At 40.1% G+C, this 17,825-nt stretch overlaps 1 protein-coding gene across 9 annotated transcripts in view; it reads right to left on the minus strand.

The window, feature by feature from the left end:
- THSD4 (thrombospondin type 1 domain containing 4) overlaps positions 1-17,825 on the minus strand; it is a 301,256-nt gene that overhangs the window by 47,308 nt on the left and 236,123 nt on the right. The window lies entirely within an intron of this gene.

Genomic DNA, 17,825 nt, shown 5'->3' on the forward strand with positions numbered 1-17,825 from the left:
TTACCTACAAAGATTCCCACCATCACTCTGGTCACTACCAACCAAAAACCACAGAGGTAACAGTATGTTACTGCAAGCACAGCTTTACATAACATACAAAACATACCAGAGCAAGAGTTCTCCCTTCTTTTCAGCTTGTTTCTGTCTGCACTAAGTAGAAAGATACCACAAATCCAATACAATCAAGGTAAGATTCCTCACGTAGATTGGCAGACTGAAATAGTATTCACAGTCTTCAGTATGACATATTTATCTGCCTGCATTTAACCAAACTGTGTTTCAGTATTTCCAAGTTCACAGACTACTTCGTTGACAATTATTTTCCTTCTAAACTGATTTCCTTCCAAACCTCCTTCCATCCTTCCATTATTTAAGGACTTTAACTTCTAGAGAAAATATCCGAGCATGAGTTGACAATGTATTATGCAAACTAAATATTAAAGATCTTTCTGGGTGATATTGACATGCACATATTCCAAGTTCAGTGAGTTTCAAAGGTGCATTTTGTCACTTATAATCCTATCAAAGATCCACACAGAAACTTCAGTGGTTAACAGGATTTGTTGATTAACTTCAGTGAAGACAGAAACAAGCCCCACCCTAAATGCCAAAACACAAATTGGCTCCCTTTACAATGACTTATTGTCAGATACAGTTTAGAATACTGGTCACTCGAGAGAAGAAGGAATTTTTGGTAATTCAGTGGGAAGATAAAATATTTTCCATTTTCATACTACAGTATGCCCACAAACACTGATGACTTGTTTTGTTTTGACTTTCTTTTCCATTCATTTAATGTGTCTTTCTCTTGACTCTGTCTCACACAAAATCTATTCCATGTGTTTGCAAGTATATCTTCATTATAGGTATTATTACTATTATTATTAGGTTTTAAAGCTCTTTATTCAGATCAGGTGTTACTACATATTGCTTTACTTCCTAAGCAAAGAGCCAGGCCTTTCAGCTCGTCTAAGGCAGCACAGTTGCAATGAAATCAATGGCACCATTGTAATTTACAAGCTGCTGAGGATCTGCCCCTGCTTGTTTGAACAGCAGCTTTTTTACATCTGCAAGCACATACGCATAAAAGTCTGCTGAAAGTTCAAAAGCATTTTTAATTTTTGTGCACTTCTCTTCAAACACTTCTAAAGTTTTTTGGGCAGTAGAGAAAACACTTTTATCCAGCTAGGCTCCAAAGGTGTTTAATACAGTTCATTGCAGTAGGAGTGCTTAATGGGCATTTACAGGCTGCTCCTTATCCTGCTCACAGGATCGTAAGGATCCAATTAATTAATGTCAGAAAAACACTTTGAAGATAAGAAGTACTTTCTGAGATGCTTTTCTCAAGGAACCAAGGAGCTTTTGTTTCAGCAGCCAAATTCTGGATGGAGGCATGAAATACAAACCCATACACCAGTGGATTTCAGTATAAAGCACCACAGAGAGAAGGTAAAGGAGGGCAGCCTTGCACAGCAAGGAGTTTTAATCATTGCTCTCACCTCCTCTCTGGAACTCTTTGCCATACTGAATGGATTGTAAGCACTAAACAACTACACTGATATTGATTATTAGTTTTAAAAGGCAGTGTCTTGAAATTCTTTTGGAACATCTTAATCTATTAAAGTCTGGGAGCCTTCCAAAGAATGAGAAACTGGGGCAGCTCTGCTTCCACTCAGAGGCAGCATGCATGCTAAGCCTTGCACAAGATTAAAGGTCTGGCCTCTTCCTGCATTTCCTCAGAAGGAGATCAGTTCTAGGATTTTTCTCATACTGATTTGGACTCTGAGAAAGCTGTTATCATGATGACAGTCGAGAGGTTCAAAATAAACATATAACCCAACTGAATCCGCCCTGTCATTTCTGCTGGGAATGCAAGCATGCAACCTTTGGTAGCACCTTCACTGTCATCTCGGTAATATAAGCAACGTTTTGTGAAACCCAGTACTTTGTAAAAGGTTGGTATAATTTCTCTCACGCACAACATGCAAAAACAGTACCCATACTTCAGACACTTAAGTACATTAGACCAATTAAAAACACCTCAAGTTGCCAGAGTTAGGACATATGCAGGACAACAAAACCCTGCTATTGTGCACAGTGAGGTAGAGTAAAAGATTAACTCTTACAAGTGGTGTTACTGAGCTGCCTTACCAGGAAAGAAGAGAAAGACCTGAGAACTGCCACCTGGATGTTAAAAGCTGTTTTTCAGTAATTTTTATGGGGGGAGGGCCCTGGGACAGGCCGCTTTGTACTTGAGGAGGAAAGAAAAAAAAACCAACAGAAAAAACACAAAAAAGTAAAATGTAGTTTTTAGTCCTTGTTAAAATCAAAATCCAATGAGAATTTTACTTTATGTATACAGCCTGCACCGATTTTAAGACCCGGGTATGCCAGAAGGAAGGAACACCAGATAATGACTCTTGTATGAGCAGATGCCATGTTCAGTGCTTACTGTTCAATCTTTTTAATTTATTCTGCCTCTAAGACGTGATGAAAACTCAGAGATACTAAATGAAAATTGCACAATTCAACCAAGTGAAAATAAGACAACAGTAGCTACATCTATGACTAATTACACCATGTTCACCAGGAAAATCTACATCCTCCAATACATAAAGTAAATATACTAAGGTAATAGTGAATAAATTATTAGGCCTCCTTACACAGTTACATACTATCTCCTCTGTAACAGTATTCATTTGTCTTTACTTGCAGCACTCTCTGTTGCAGATTATTTTACAATCTGAGAGATGATTTAGTAACTCCTAATACTAGGGAGATCTCTAAAATTCTTCAGAGTACTCATCAGCACCTGCAGATTAAGGCTAATGGAAATATACCTAACTGTAATTCCATGGCCTAGCTGAGTTCTGATATGCTGGATTGTGTGGATTTCATAGGAATCCTGATCACGTTACCACTGCTTTCTGCTTAAAAGAAGTGATAAAGACAACAGACTGCAAAAAGCCATCAATTCACCTCCAGAGAAGGGTTAAGTTGCTATTACTTCATCCATATTAGGAGAGATGGAATTGAAACAAAACTCAAACGCTTACATCCCATTCCACAGTCCCTGTGTTTTGTCCTTCTGAGGCTTTAGAGAATCTCAAAGGTAGGTACCAAACTGTTCCATCTGATTTCAGATACTTCAAAAATATATGCAAGGAAGGAGGGATGCTAAGGACATAGTATGCATTCTGAACTGAAAAACAACAGAGAACAATGGACATTAAGATTCCTTATTTGCCTCGTTTCTCAGTTTAACTCTCAGCTTCAGCCAACAAAATCTAACTAAGGAACATGACTGGCAGGATACAGTATCAAACATCGTAAGGTGTCAGACTCACCTGATTCTCAACAAATATTAAAAAAGTGTTCATGTTCCAAGGTGCATACAGAAAGTCACACTCTTCTTAAGTGTTTGAATTGCTGAAATAACTGTCTGGTTTTATTTTACGATAGCATTGTGTCCTTTTTAGTGTGCTTGTTTCAGAGTCTGTTAAGTAAAGATAAATAAAGGCAAATATCCTACTTTTGGCTGGGATGGAGTTAATTTTCTTCCTAGGGGCTGGTGTGGTGCCGTGTTTTGGATTCAGGATGAGAACAATGCTGATAGCACACCGGCATTTCAGTTGTTGCTGAGCAGCGCTTGCACAGAGCCAAGGCCTTTCCTGCTCCTGGTGCTGCCCTGCCAGCGAGGGGCCTGGGGGTGCCCCAGCAGCTGGGGGGGACAGACCCAGGACAGCTGACCCAGGCTGCCCAAAGGGATGGCCCATGCCATGCGGTGTCCTGCTCTGCAATACAACGGGGGGAGTTGGCACTGCTCAGGGACAGGCTGGGCATCAGGCATCAGGTGGTGGACAATTGCACTGTGCAGCACTTGCCCTGTATAGTCTTTTATCATTATTATTATTATACTCCCTTCCTTTTCCATCCTATTAAACTGTCTTTATCTCAAACCACGAGTTTTTATCATTCTCCCCCACCCTGATTCTCTCCCCCATCCCACTGTGTGTTGGGGACTGTGTGGTGCTGAGCTGCCCACCGGGTTAAACCACAACAGCAAAGAACAAAGACACAAGCTGCACCCACCTAACAGCTTGTGAAAATGCTACTTCTCTTTGCTGTACAGTCAGCGGGCATACTTCTCCCTGGGTTATGGGTACACACTTCTCATGACACATGAACTACCACACGCAGTTTGTTGTAAAAAAAGCACTCGGAAGGGCCACCATCTGTACAATGCAATTCAAGATTAATTCAAACACATTAATAGAATGTTTTATCTTTTTAAATAAAACTACCTACCATGTTCATGGTATGTGCGTATATATAAATAAATATATATATATATATAATTGGAAGAAACTGGTAAGTTCTTAGGGTAACATGCTTTTTTCCTATGACACTTGAAAGGTCTTGTAAATTCTACTTATGTTAAAAATATGACAGAAAATGGTGGTGGTGAAAAAGTTACAAACTCTTAACAAAAATTTAAGACTGCATCATGCTTTATTCTTTTTTCTTTTTTAAATAAGACAACCACTGAAAAGTATTATCTGCTTATAATGCAAATTGAAGCTCAAAGCAATCCTCCCAGCTTGTCCTTCCCCTGTATTAATTAGGTTTGGGGAAGGAATGAAATAGTATTTGGTACAAACAACAAAAAAATCAGAGCAAGTTATCATTCTGGATATATAAAAACCTCTCCTAGCTCTGCCAGACACTTAAGGAAAAATCAATCCCCCCAGCCTTCTGGAATATGAACCTAAAAGAGAATGATGAAGTGTTATGACAGAAATTCAACAGTAAACTTATAATTCCACTTATTGAAGGAATCTTTATTCTTCAGACTGACTGAACATCTGCAGACACATTATACACTAAGACATTGTTGCCTTAGGTCCTTACAAGCAATTTAGAAGAAAAATGACAGAGCCTCTTTTTGCCAATAAAAATGTATCCCTTCCCCAAGATTTCCAAAGCTCTGCTATTACTTCTCATAAACGTTCTCATGTTTTGGGTAGACTACTTCTGCTCAGTGAAGCAGCTGTTTACCTGGTATGTTTATTAGCAGAAAGTGTGAGTGCGTGCGTATGTGGAGAGGGGGAAAGCTGCCTGAGTTACCCTTAGAAAAGAAGACAGATATCTAACTTAATAAACCAGAGATTCAAGTATGACTGTAATCCAAATATTGAGAAAAATAGTGCTCATTATGCCAAAGATAAACAATGTGATGTTTATGTGTAGATAACAAAAAAGATATTATGTACTACTTATCTGAGAGAGTTTAATATGCAGAGTTCGGTCCTGAAGGCATGTTCATTTGAAAAGATTATTACTTTGCTTACTTTTTGCCACAGCCTTTTTTTAATTGCTGTTTCCACAGAGCCCATCCCTGCTGACAGTGCAACCTGTTTGTCCATATCAAGTATTTCACTTAGCACTAAAATCTGATGATATTGCCCCAAAGAAAGTCCTGCTGCTGTTTCAGTCCTTTCTTTAAAAAGCAAAACCCAAGCCATTTGGGTCTAATAATAAGTTTCATGAAAAAAATACTCTTCTACCATGACATGATTATTTCTTGAATCTGTGCTCTGGCCTCTACACCCCTCTGCTCCAGATTAAATTCAGTTTTGTCATCTGAGGACTCCACAAGCTCTGCACAAGTGTGTTTCTCCATCACTGACAGTTTCTGGCAGGGCCCTACATGCACCAATATGCCTTAACTATCCCAACCAGCCTCACTTGGGGCCTTCACCCCACCCCCTGCCACCCCAAGGGACCTAGGGCTCCATTTAAGTATAGGTGTCCCTCTGGCCAGCCCTGGCTGGTTTTCCTAGATGGTCCTGATCTGATGCTGTAGTACCTCTGGACCTTTCTCCTGACTGGGCCTCAGACGTACGTTGCACCCTCGTGTCTTGCCCTGCCTCTGGCCCTATCTCGCCGTTCTGACTGGTGTGCGGGGACAGCCCCCAGGCCTGACTCTTCACCTCAGTGTCTCCGGGACTCTGGGTAGGAATATCAGTATTGAGTCAGGGTTAAAACATTGACTGTTACAAAGTGTTGCTTTCATGTGCTTTTTTGTGATTATTTTAAATAGAAGTTTCCTTCTTTCTTTCAGTGTTGATTGCTGTTTTATGACTAGATGCACTAGGACCAGGTGATATTCAAACTTTTCTATCTTGAGGCCCCTAAGCCATGCTCAGGTTAGTACTGCCAGCTGGTCACCTTTGCTAAGAAGCTCACTTAAAAATATCTAATCTCGCAGCAGACATTCACCAGACCCAGAATGCAGGCACACTATCAACATTTTTGGAATTACAGCAGTTTAATTATAATACATATATAAAATAAAAGGAGCCTTGACTGTGGGTAACTACCTCTACCATGGGTACAGACACAAAAGGACGATTGGATCTGTAAGGCCTTTAAATGCTAACATTTTTCTGACACAAAGCACTTGAAATAATACTCAGTAGAAAACAAAGAAACTGAGCAAGTTAAGAAATAAAGGATAAAGTTTAATCTCCCTTGACTAACTTAATCACACAGCCTATAAATCAAGTTTTAAATCCCCATATATACTGTGTATTAGGAAAGCCTTGGATTTCTTCTGGAATTTAATGCTGCAATGTAAAAATATTCTCTGCATATGAAGTCTCTTTATTGGATACAACCATGAAACCACTAATCATGTAGAATTTCTACTGGCTGATTATTTTACTGAAAGAGATTTAAGAAAGGGCAAGAAACAAAAATCCTGAAACTCAGAAGTTCAAAGTAAAATCAGAGAAGCAACAACAACAATAAAAAAGATAAAAATGTTTCTTCTATAGAATCTATGATGTCAGAACATATTCTATCTGACTAGATCAAGGTACACTTAAGGAACAAAGAAAGAGGTGTTTTGCTATCCAAAAGAGAATTTTGCTCGGAATAAAATAAGATTAGAGAATCAAAGAATGCTGTACAGAAATGTCTAAGACAATTGAAACCAGGCTCCCAGACATTTTTTCTCAAGTTTTGTTCTGTAGCATTTAAACAACTATTTAAATAAGTAACAACGCCTCCTCTTGGCAAGAAAAAGAATATGTCTTGATATGATTTGGGAATTTGTCTATGGATAGCTTATGAATTTGGACTGGTCTTGTTCAGTCTTTATGTGCAGCTGGGTCTAAGTACAAAAGTCATTTTTAATTAAAATTTTTTAAGAAGGGGATAGTATTGTATCTAACACACAACTAGCAAGGTAAGATCACTACACTGTGATTACAACTTTAAAAAACAAGAACCTTAGGCACAGTCATGTTTACTCCAGGTAAGAGACAACTAAGCAACAGATAATTATTGAGGGACTTTGATCAACTCACAAAACTAATGATTTCCAAAGGACGTACAACAATCCAAAAGTGGTCCCTTGTTGGCCATCTTACAGCCAAAAGAAGAATGGAGTGAGAGCAGGAAGTCAGCTGCATTAGCGAGAGGAGAATCCATGTTCCAGGAAAAAAAAACCATATGCAAGAGGCAAGGACATAGATCCCCTTAACAGGCCTGACAGGAAGCCAAAGAGATCCCAGCAGTGGTGAAGACACTGACACAAGGAAGTATGTGCAGATGTTCTACTGTATATTACTTGCAGTGTCTATACTGAGGTGTAACTGTTATTAAGTAATACTGTTGTTAAGTTTTTAAAAGTTAATGTGTTCTGCACATGGACTACTGTAATCCCTAAGGAAGTAAACAAATTACAGTATACAAAACCATACCTCAAGAAATGAATGTGATTAAGTACAGTCACAACATGGAAGAAGAGAAAAGCTTTCTCTATTTCATGCTACTGTGAGAAATGAGCCTGTATTACGTCCAAATGGCGGAAAAAAACAAACACCAAAAACAAGCAGAAAAGGATGAAGCCTTCTGAAACACAGAGGACATTTCAAAGTCTTCCAGATGCTCCAGCACACAGAACCAAACAGAGCAACCTGATGGTCATCAACTAGAAAACAAAGACAAATATAAAGATTTGAGATGTATAAAGTTCAGATTAATTGGGTTCAGATAAATGAAAACTTGCTCTGTTGTTCAAGCTTCTTTGCCCATCTCTCATTTTTTCATGCATTTTCTTTGAAATGTTGCATCCAAGTTCCTTGGTTTTGTCCATAACTGGAAACATAAGTATAATCCAAACACTGCAAGAAAAGCTGAAATTAAAGATTTGGGGGTCTGACAAGAAGCAGGAAATACCAAAAGTCTTGCAACAGAGTTAGTTCTCCAGAGGCTTCCAGGCCAAGGGGGTTTGGAAAGTTATATAAGCAACCAGACTGCTGGGTGCTTTACAAGCCAAACTGAACAGCCAGCCTTTCTGAGTTTCACTATTTTGCATACTTCCCTTTATCCCTTTCCCTTCTGTTCGAAACAACCTTTCCATATTTCAAGGAAAGGAAAAAAACCACGACATATTCCTTTAATACAGAACTTATGAACCAAGCACCTCAGTGGGACTCATTGCTGCTGGCTGTCGTTCAGATGATGTATTTGCAGGGCAGATCATCAAAGCAACAGCAGGCTTCAGCTGGTGTGCTGCTGTAGCGATAGCTGGTTTTATAGGAACATTGCTTACAAACAAACGGGAGAAAAAAAATAACACCACTTCTGTCAAATGCTGACAGAACCAGGAAACACAGGAAACGAAAACACTATGAGTTCCAAAACTGGTCATAACTGCTGTCATCAGTGAGCAGGTATGAGCCAGAAAGCCTAGCCACTGGGTGCTAGGAAAAGATATTCCTATTCTTCAAGATGCAGAGTGAAAAGAGAACAAAAAGGCCACGAAGCTATGTACCTGTAAAAGAAGCAACACAGAGAACTCTCCTTGAGATTCAGGAGAAATGGAAAGCCACCAGTCACCCAGGTCAGGCACCCAGGCTTCTCCCTCGGCACCCCAGTTTAAGGGCTCTCTCCCAGTAGATCTCCTGCAATCAGCAAGCAAGAAGAAACTCCTGTAGAAGTCTGTATGAGAAAACACCAATGGCAAGGTACATGCAGAGGACTATTTTGTAAGACAGTGCTAGAAAGCTGTGCTACAGAGGTTAACTTAGCCATAAAACCTTAGCAACTTTCCTGAAGCCAGGGAAAAGAGTATTTCCCTTCACCCAGAGAAATAACATGGTCTGCCCTTTTTTAAGCTCTGCCACTTAACGTATGAAAATGAATAAACTAGCTTTTAAGAATGCATTTCTTCTGTGTTTTCAAAATGTGCCTGGAACCCAACAGATCACTACATAGAGTGTTAGGTGTCAGCACGCTGTTTAATGAAGCCAGATGGGCAAAGGTCACCTTGGAACTTACTATAGTAAGATAACCTTGCCAGAAACACTAAAATGTAATTATTTAAGCGACACCAGTATTGAAAAAAATATATGGTCAGCGAAGAATAACATCCCAGATATATTCTGGTTCAACTACAGGTCATTAGGCTAGGTAAGATTCTTGAGCAACTTGAATTCAGTGGAGTTGAATTCATTAACACCAGGGTTGAATTTCATCCAAAGTCTTAACGACTTTGAGGGTTTTAGTAAGTGATCACCCTAGCCAAATACGACACACTGGCTACAATAAGACAAATATTCTAGTGAAAGAATCTCTCTCCACAGAAAATTGTTTTGAGACTATGTTAAGGACTGTAATTCAAAAATGCTTCTAAAATTCATACAGAATTGAACCTTTTGAGATGCTCCAAAATTGGTTAAGCTTCTATTATGTGTCCATTATGCAGAATCAGAAAATTTCTAACCAAAAGCAAAATCTGAAGCACTGCAGAAAAAAACATTAGCTTCAGAGTGGAGAGGAGCATAAAACAGAAGCAAATAAGCAGAAGTTATCAGTTGACATTACTATTACCATGATTTAAAGGAATGCCTGTTTTAGAAAATATTTTCTAAAAAAAGAGAGGTTTTCCTCTTTCTGTGTAGCAGTTCTGGACTCTTCAGTTCAATCTTCAGAAATAACTACAAAACACATTTGCTAGAATTCCTAATAATAAAAAGCGTATTTAAGGAATATTATTCAAAATGTCATGGTTAACTTTACAGAGAGATTTCAACTGCCTGTTCAGCTAATAATAATTTACTCCAAAATTTCCTTAAGGTTTGATCTTTCTGTGCTTACTTGCAGCATACTTAAGAAGTAATTCTTTACATCTTTTCTTCACAGTTTGGAGAAAATTTCCTTCATTTGTACAGCATAATGTCTTCGCTGTTTAACTCCAGCAGAGAACAGGCAAGGGAACCAAGGACAAAAGGTAAAAAAAACAGTTCTTCTAATCTAGATATTGTAGTTACATAGTTTATAAGTAATGCATACAGTAAGCTGTGAATGTGAGAAAGACACTCCAACTCTAACGCATCCACTGACACATATAGAGATGCACTCGATGAGGAACGTATACCACAATATAACATACAAGTCCCTGTGGGGAACTCACAAATCCATCACAATAAATGCACGTAATAGCATAGCTTTGGGTTGCTGTACTTTGTAAACTCAAAGAAGAAATTGCAAAATTTGTTTCTGCACAGAAATGGATGGATTATTAATAGCTCACTGGCAGCTGTCACTACTGATTTGGGACAGCCACTGAACCTAACACACACCAAAGCACTCTAATATAGAAGTTTTCTGTATGCTGATCTCTTTTATGTATGGTAACCAAGGAAAAAAACAACCAAACAAAACCTGTCCTCTTGCACATTCTTGCACGTTAACTCCTAACCCTGAGAATTCAAATACATAACCTCTCTTCTCCGTATTACTGTAATGTATCTGTTGCAATGTTTTTGCACAGCAACCTCATTATTGTCTTGCAAAGTAGAACAACATAAGAATAATAATACCAAAATAATAATATTCAGTTAAGAGCAATTAAATAAAATCAATAATTAAGTGTAGCAATTGATCTAATTAGCACCACATCAAGCAAATCAATAGCTTTGTCATGAGCGATTATATACAAATAATAAAACGTTTCATATGACCACATGTGATACAATGGTGCCTCTAAAAATGCTTATGTTCTAAATTTTCTCCCCGTGTTCTAATCCAACTCCTTTATTTGCTGGCAATTTGAACCCCTAAACTGATTTCAAAATGTTATTTTAAGCTCAAGAGATGCTAACGGTATTCCATCATGAGACATACTGTTTGAATGTTATCTGTGCTGCAGGGGATTCTGAATCAAAATATTTTTCAGATAAGCTTTTCACAGTCCCTTTAGTATCAGCCACTGTTGTTTTCATATGACTAATTCCTTAAATCCATATTCAGGTTCAGACTAATATTCACAAGAACATCATTAAAATCTCTTGGTCTTCTGCTCAATCAAAAACCATCAAATAATAACGTATACCTCTTATTTCAGTCACGAATACTGTATCCTGGCATATGCTAAGAGGAGGTGCTAGAAAGCCAAGAATCATTTCTACAGAAAGCATGGAAAACAGATAAGATTCAAAGATCTAATCTCATTTAATAAATGAAATTACTTAATGCCATAAAAAACAAAATCAAAATACACAATTACATACCATGAAGGAACCAAAAAGAGCTTTACAATTAGCAGTTATATAAATTTCCCCATAAAATATCTCTGCAGTAAACAGCATTCATGTATGGCACAAAATGTTACGAGACTTGCCAAAGCTCTAATGTATAAACTTTCCTTTCCATAAGGTCTCATAATTGTTTACTGCTAATGATGGCAAACAGTTGGTACTTTTCGAGAACTGCATTTCAGAGTCACATGTCCGCAGATTCAAAACTACCAGGTTCTTTCTGACCATAGTAAGTTCACTACACATGGTCAACGTATTTCCAAACACTTCATTTTCAACCACCATGTCTCTCATTCTTTGATTAGGCTAATTTTCATTTTTTTACTGTTTGTACCTCCTTCCCATTGTGTGCTCTTGCTGTTAAGGCTACAGATACGAGTAACAATCAGCATCTTTAAATTAGATTCTCAACACCCACCATACAAAAAAGCACTTTCTGAATAATGACAACAGATTCATGTTATTTGGATTTACATTTTTGCCATTGTCCCAAATATCAATCCCAAAGATGCTAGAATATTTATTCAAAAAATATGTTTTGCAGCATACATGCTGAAACTTACTGGTCCCACTTAAGGTATCATGGACCTACTTAACTTGATGGCAAGCTTCCCATTTCAGTGTATGAGAACTGGCCAGCTGTTGATTACCAGTGGGATAAAAAGTATGTTTTTGTCTCTTTCCTATACAAGACTAGCATGTGACAGAAGTGCTTTGCCAATGGAAAAGCCTGTCTAAGGTCAGCAGTTGTTGCCCAAAGGTCTAACAGATCAGCCAAGAAGAAAATACTGCTGAAAACTACTTTGAGGAGCAAGTCATTCCGTACATAGCTCAGAACTGTACAGTCTATAGCCTTGTTTATATGCTATGCAGTTTAAACCTACATTGTAATATGTAGCTTTTGCTTCAAACTACTAGAGTAAATATACAGACTGATTAATGCATTATGAATAGTTGTTAATAGCTATTTTTTAGGCTGGTTAATACCAAAACTGGACAAACAAAAAATACAAGCTGTTTCCAGGGAAAAAATACTTCATCTAAAATAGCATAGGCCACTAGATGCACAGAAAATCTATGATTTGGTAGATTCTGTAAAACATCAGTTGTAAAGATACATGAAATATGCTTGAACCACTGAGACAGCCTGTTTCCATCATTTTCAGCATCATCACTAAAACTAGACTTTTTACAAGGGTCACAGGTTTTGCAACAATGACCAATGGATTACAAGAGGAAAGTTTACAAAAGCAGTATGAAGAAACTTTCAGGTGTTTAGATGACTCTTAGTTGAGTTTGAAACTCTAAAAACAAACAAACAAAAAACTTTCTTGTCTGCTTTTTCCAGCACCTCCTGATTTTACAGAAATCTGAAATACTTCCTAGTGAAAAACACACTTTCCTGGCTGCTTGCTTGCTTAGTACTTTCAACAAAGCAGTGAAGAGGTGTGGAACTGTGTAAAAAATGTTTAATGAAACCACATGGAACTCAGATGGTCTCGGAACAGAGACAAGCAGGATAACTCAGATTCCCAGGAACATCTGCTGACATCTTTCAAAAAAAAATTTAAGTGACCTTGAGCTGATTCATGATTTTGCATAGAAGAAACCATGAAATGTAAAAAGTGAAAGGAAAAACAAACAAAAACAACTAAACTAATATTCTTCACAACAAGAAGCATACTGCTTACAAGCAGTTCTCATGGCTACAGTTGGACTATGATAGAACAGGGACCTGAAATTTCAGTTTTGCAAAGCACTCAAGTGCATACTTAAAGGAATGACTGCTTGGCTGATACTTTTGTTGTTGCTGCAGCATAAGGAAGAATTAAAGACTATTTACCATTTTTAAGATTCATGACTTCTGCTTATTACAATAAATATTGATAAACCAGTAAGTACCAGATTTGAGTTGTCAATTTTCCCAGCTGTACCAAGGTTTTGTGATCCATAAAACTGTCAACGCCTAAATTTTGAATGCTTTCATATCAGTGAGAAATGTGTGGCCACTAATATGTGGCCAAAACCACTATTTTCCAATTACCATTTAATTGCTACAATGGATTGCTTGGTAAACCTTTTTCTAGTTTCGGTTTTCTGATCCATGTTCATTCCTGTCCTGGAGCAACTACACCTGCCTTGATAAACTGAGTTTATAATGTTATAGAGTAAGCAGAGAGGCTGGAGTCCTTCTGGAAGGAACTGCAGCACCAAGAATCTGTAACAGGAGGGAGCTGGTAAATTTAGCAGACTAAGTCCATACCAGCAGCTTTAAAATGAAACATATATAATGGATAAAAAAAGAAAAAAAAAAAAAGACGATGGCATAAACAAAGAGCTCAGGGGATAAGGAGTAGCATGGGAAAGAAAAACCTTGGAACTTTCCCATACATGCCAACAGTCTTTATTTTTAAGCAAACGTTACTATTTTTCTGTCCTGCCAATTCCAAAAATGTTCATATGGCTCAAAACATTTTTAATATCGCTAAGGGAACTTTTCTGCCTGCTGTTTTTTAGATACTGACATGTAAATCTGTCAAAAAAATTATATTCAGTTTAATGATTTTATAGATCAGTAATGTAGCAACTTTCACTGGCCTGCCAAATAAGCTGCATTCTCACCCATTTGCTACCAAATACAGTGTCTGTAGAAGCTCTTTAGACAGAAAAAATGTTTGCTTTCATCATCCAAAAAGTTAGTGTTCACATGAAAAAATGAATGCTGATGTGTACAGGTGTATACTGTATCCAAAAGACATTTGAATGAAACCACAACAAATCAGAACTGATAATGAGTTCACCCTACAAGTGGTCCTGAACTTTTGTCATTTGTGGACTGTGGGTAGCTTATATTATTTCTTCACTTCTGAAGGGTCAGATTTTTGGTAAATTTATGGAGTTTGCATTATAGTACACTCTGTTTCCCATAATAAACTCCCATCTACAGGCAGATGTTTCTGTAAAATCAACAGAAAGACGAGAGGGAGAGGGAGAGGGAGAGAGAGAGGGAGAGGATTCAATAATGAGCACTTCACTGTCTTGTACTTGAGCAACTTGAGTTGTAGCCAAGATACTTAACAACCAGAAGTGAGATAAAGCAGCTGTCAAAAAGAATACTGGGATTTTAAACTTCCAGTACAGCTGGATAGTCCTAGTAAAAAGGACATGGAGCTTGCAATAGAGGCCTGGTGTAGCTACATTTTTATTATTTGCTATGGTAATCCTTAAAAGAGCTCTAAGGATGGACTAACAGATGAAAAGCAATTAAAGCGGTGGGGAGGGGGGAATTAAAAATCTGAACTGACTCTTTTCTCCCAGACCACTCAGCAGCTTTGTAAACTGGGAACATGGGAGGGTATAACAGGGAAACGGCACAGTTCACAAGTGCACACAAGACAGAAGTACATCTGCAGGAGTTTCCACAATCTCTAATTTGCAGCATGCTATACAGCTTGAGAAATACATCACAAGACACCATGATGTCACTGTAATATTCCAGGATCCTCTATGGTTTTGCATTAAGGACCTGCTTCAGAATAAACAACTGTATAAATAATCTTGTGTTCTGAGAATACCACCCCAAGGTCACGTTATCTCAATACAATTTCGGTATACTTTTCACATTAAAAGAACTGCCATTCTTAGGCAATCAGAAGATGCTCTTTTCTCCTCTAGGAACTTTGATATACTTCACATAAATGTGCATGCCCCTTTGCTGGATTCTTCTATGTTCACAGAATCACAGAACCATCTAGGTTGGCAGAGACCTCCAAGATCACCTAGTCCAACCTCTGACCTAACACTAACACGTCCTCCACTAAACCATATCACTAAGCTCTACATCTAAACATCTCTTAAAGACTTCCAGGGATGGTGACTCAACCACTTCCCTGGGCAGCCCATTCCAACGCCTAACAACCCTTTCCATAAAGAAGTTCTTTCTAATATCCAACCTAAACCTCCCCTGGTGCAACTTTAGCCCATTCCCCCTCGTCCTGTCACCAGGCACGTGGGAGAACAGACCAACCCCCACCTCGCTACAGCCTCCTTTAAGGTAACTGTAGAGAGCGATAAGGTCGCCCCTGAGCCTCCTCTTCTCCAGGCTGAACAATCCCAGCTCCCTCAGCCGCTCCTCGTAAGACTTGTTCTCCAGACCCCTCACCAGCTTGGTCGCCCTTCTCTGGACTCTCTCGAGCACCTCCATGTCCTTCTTGTAGTGAGGGGCCCAAAACTGAACACAGTACTCAAGGTGTGGCCTCACCAGAGCTGAGTACAGGGGGACAATCACCTCCCTAGCCCTGCTAGCCACACTGCTTCTTATACAGGCCAGGGTGCTGTTGGCCTTCTTGGCCACCTGGGCACACTGCTGGCTCACATTCAGCCGACTATCAACCAGTACTCTCAGGTCCTTCTCTGCCAGGCAGCTTTCCAGCCACTCATCTCCCAGCCTGTAGCGCTGCTTGGGGTTGTTACGCCACAGGTGCAGGACCCGGCACTTGGCCTTGTTGAACTTCATACAGTTGGCCTCAGCCCATCGGTCCAGCCTATCCAGATCCTCCTGCAGAGCCTTCCTGCCCTCGAGCAGATCGACACACGCACCTAACTTGGTGTCGTCTGCAAACTTACTGAGGGTGCACTCAATCCCCTCATCCAGATCATCGATAAAGATATTAAAGAGGACCGGCCCCAGTACTGAGCCCTGGGGGACTCCACTAGTGACCAGCCTCCAACTAGATTTGACTCCATTCACCACAACTCTTTGGGCCCGGCTACCCAGCCAGTTTTAACCCAACGAAGCGTACGCCAGTCCAAGCCACGAGCAGCCAGTTTCTTGAGGAGAATGTTGTGGGAAACGGTGTCAAAAGCCTTACTGAAGTCAAGGTAGACCACATCCACAGCCTTCCCCTCATCCACTAAGCGTGTCACTTTGTCATAGAAGGAGATCAGGTTCGTCAAGCAGGACCTGCCTTTCATAAACCCATGCTGACTGGGCCTGATCGCCTGCTTGCCCTGCAAGTGCCGCGTGATGACACTCAAGATAATCTGCTCCATGAGCTTCCCTGGCACTGAGGTCAAACTAACAGGCCTATAGTTCCCCGGGTCTACCCTCCGGCCCTTCTTGTAGATGGGCATCACGTTTGCTAGCCGCCAGTCGACTGGGACCTCCCCTGATAGCCAGGACTGCTGATAAATGATGGAAAGAGGCTTGGCCAGCTCCTCTGCCAGTTCTCTCAGTACCCTCAGGTGGATCCCATCCGGCCCCATCGACTTGCGTACATCCAAGTGCTGTAGCAGGTCGCCAACCATTTCCTCGTGGATAGTGAGGGCCGCATCCTGCTCCCCATCCCCTTCCACCAGCTAGGTACTGGGTATCCAGAGAACAACTGGTTTTGCTGCTAAAGACTGAGGTAAAGAAGGCATTAAGCACCTCAGCTTTTTTTCCTCATCTTTTGTAACTAAGTTTCCCCTCGCATCCAGTAAAGGATGGAGATTCTCCTTAGTCCTCCTTTTTGTGTTGATGTACTTGCAAAAACATTTTTTGTTATCTTTAACAGCAGTAGCCAGATTGAGCTCCAGATGAGCTTTGGCCCTTCTAATTTTGTCCCTGCACAGCCTCGCAACATCCTTATAGTCCTCCTGAGTGGCCCGCCCTCTTCTCCAAAGATTATAAACCCTCTTTTTTCTCCTAAGCTCAAGCCACAACTCTCTGTTCAGCCAGGCCGGTCTTCTTCCGCGCCGGCTCGTCTTTGGGCACGTGGGGACAGACCGCTCCTGAGCCATTAAGATTTCCTTCTTGAAGAGTGTCCAGCCTTCCTGGACTCCTGTGCCCTTCAGAACCACCTCCCAAGGGACTCTGCCAACCAGTGTCCTGAACAGCTCAAAGTCAGCCCTCCGGAAGTCCAAGACAGCGGTTTTACTGGTCCCCCTCCTGACTTCACCAAGAATAGAGAACTCTACCATTTCGTGGTCACTCTGCCCAAGACAGCTCCCGACCACCACATCTCCCACCAGTCCGTCACTGTTTGTGAACAGAAGGTCTAGCGGGGCACCTCCCCTAGTAGGCTCTCTAACCAGCTGCGTCAGGAAGATATCTTCCACGCTCTCCAGAAACCTCCTAGACTGCTTTCTCTGGGCTGTGTTGTGCTTCCAGAATATGTCTGGGAAGTTGAAGTCCCCCACGAGAACGAGCCCTGACGATTTCGCAATTCTGCC

The sequence above is a fragment of the Anser brachyrhynchus genome (assembly GCF_964034855.1).
Source record: "Anser brachyrhynchus genome assembly, chromosome: 11".
NCBI lineage: Eukaryota > Metazoa > Chordata > Aves > Anseriformes > Anatidae > Anser > Anser brachyrhynchus.